The 2,500-nt window shown below is 39.4% G+C and overlaps 2 protein-coding genes across 2 annotated transcripts in view; both read right to left on the reverse strand.

The window, feature by feature from the left end:
* mvb12a (multivesicular body subunit 12A) overlaps nt 1-82 on the reverse strand; it is a 9,592-nt gene extending 9,510 nt beyond the window's left edge. Inside the window, exon 1 of the mRNA XM_042102929.1 lies at nt 1-82. This exon is cut by the window's left edge and continues 160 nt beyond it. The gene's annotated coding sequence lies outside the window, so the exon portion shown is untranslated.
* The window catches only part of LOC121718035 (NACHT, LRR and PYD domains-containing protein 12-like), a 1,225,568-nt gene that overhangs the window by 1,021,035 nt on the left and 202,033 nt on the right, over nt 1-2,500 (reverse strand). The window lies entirely within an intron of this gene.

Here is a 2,500-nt window from a genome sequence, read left to right on the forward strand (position 1 = left end):
CTACACAAATGTTTGTTTCTGGATTCTATGTCATTCCTACGAAGAACGCTAGATGGGAGCACTATCTCCTCCACAGAGCCATATAGCCGTATGGACCCTTTCAACAAGGTAAACAAAAACAATGCTTGAACGTTCTATTTGGGCCCCAATCTACTTCCTCTACATTAAGATAACATATGGAATGTTCAAAAGGAAGTCTTGTGGGGCCAACTATGATGCTGATAATGGAACTCTCTTGAAAGGATCTGCTCCTCCACTGTCTATGAAAAAAAGACATATCTATTTGTACAAGGACACAAGGATACAAGGAAGTTTATTGTCACATGCATATAGTTACTGGAAGTAAGAAATGCAGTGAAATTATGTCTGGTGTCAGCCTATTTGTGCATTTGTAATATTTGTAATAACGAACTACGAATAATATTGTCTATTTGTAATAACGAACTACGAAGCAAGTGTGTTGTTATAGTTTTTAACTGAAGATGCTCATACATGACATCATCATCCATTGACAGTTTTTCTCAGTCGCTTTGGTGCTTTTCTCAGATCAGAATGAAAATTATCATAACTAGTTCAACCTCCACAACATTTAGTCATTTGTGCACATCAGTAGGCCTAGCAATTTCTCCTTCCTCTGAACAAATTGCAAATGCTTTAGAACATGTATCAGTTGCTTTGTCATGTCAGTCAAAATGATCTATACTTATGGATGCTGAATAGTCATTCCCAATAAAACTAATCTTCATTTTATCATTACATACAAAATCGGTGAACTAGTTATCAAATTCTGTCACAATGCTGTAGAATTGCAAAGAGCATATACAGTAAAACTGTGAAACGTACATATTCAGTGTCTTGCACTCATTTACTCCCCTAACTACAGCAATTTGTAACTTTACTGTAGTTTTCAAATGGCAGTATTGTATTGTGCTGTCTTGAGCATTTTCAGGTAGTGTCACCGAGTTGTGACCTTTTTTTGCATGGGACAACACTGAGAGAATAAACTGTCGTAATGAAAACATGACAAAGCCATTTGACTATCTTGTTCATAAACTATGGTGTCAAGACTTCTCATTTTGATGACACTGGCAGTTTCATTGACATAAATACTTGCCTTTGAGGAATGGACTATCCATTTTGAGCAAGTGACGTGCCTTTGCAGGTTATCCACTAGGTTTTGCAGTTTGCACTAATTGTTTTGAGAAATGCACTAACTGCTGTGCAAATGTTAATAGTGATGTGAGAAAAGCACCAAAGCGACTGAGAAAAACTGTAATAGATACACTCTGAAGACAAAAAAGTAGGCTTATAGGCCTATACTCAAATAAAACATCCAAGATAGTAGGCTTTGGTATGGGGAGTGGATAGGTCTAATGCAACAATAATTTATAACCATCTCAGCCAACCACAATGGGAAGGAAACACGTAGGCTCTATTAGTCAAGGCTATACAGTATTTGATTACCTTTGTTCTAGCGTAGTGGAAGGCCTTATCATGACCCACGTTTTAATAGGTGGCTAGCCTATATGGGCCAAACGGACTATCGTGCCAATGAGTAGCAATTAAATTAACCATAATACTATCACCTTGTAAAGGAGACAGAGCTGCTATAACACTGAGGAAAAGATAGATTAGAGATAAGAGAGAAAGAGAAGGGGGAGGGGGTGATGGTGGTGGCACAGACACGAGAGAATTTGGATTTGCCGTGGTAGGCTAGGCCTACTTTTGATGCTCTATAGAATCTTTGAATAGGCCCAGTGTTGAAGTAGGCCTATTGTAATTCACAATGTCTCAAAAATTACCATTTATTCAAACAAATGTCAGATTGACTGTATTATTTGGAAGTATCTCATGTTAACCACACACACACACACACACACACACACACACACACACACACACACACTACAGGGGTCTAGATCAATGAGTCCCACCCCCACACAATCTGAGGGAGAACCCAGGGGTGCTTCTGTCACCAGTTGGCATGGCAACATGCCGAGCACTCCATGGGGGAGGGGAAAGATAACAGTGTGGGGTGGGGGTAGTGGGGTGGGGCAGGGGTGTTATAACTGCCTGCACCCTGTTTGTTTTCAAGAAATGTATTTAATTAATTTAGCATTTTATTAATCAAGTCATTACACTAATTATGCTCTTGCCCTAAATGTGTGTGTTTGGTTAATTAATGTGATGTGATTTGTTGACTAATGAATCTAAACAGAGGAGGAGACGCTGAAGCATCTGCAGGAGACCTGGGCCAGATCCGGCCCGAATCAGGGCCAGAACCAGGCCAACAGAATTGAATCAGAGCCAGGTGTATGCCAGGTCATTTGAATCAGAGCCAGGTTTATGCCAGTTCAAAACCATTTCTCTGCCAGAGTATTGCTGCTGCTATCTGGATATCAAGGAATCTATGTCTATGTGTGTATATGTGCATGGTTGTGTGTGTAGATAGATAGATAGATAATAGATAGATAGATAATAGATAGATAGATAGATAGAT

This window comes from Alosa sapidissima, chromosome 9, assembly GCF_018492685.1.
Source record: "Alosa sapidissima isolate fAloSap1 chromosome 9, fAloSap1.pri, whole genome shotgun sequence".
Taxonomy (NCBI): Eukaryota; Metazoa; Chordata; class Actinopteri; order Clupeiformes; family Clupeidae; genus Alosa; species Alosa sapidissima.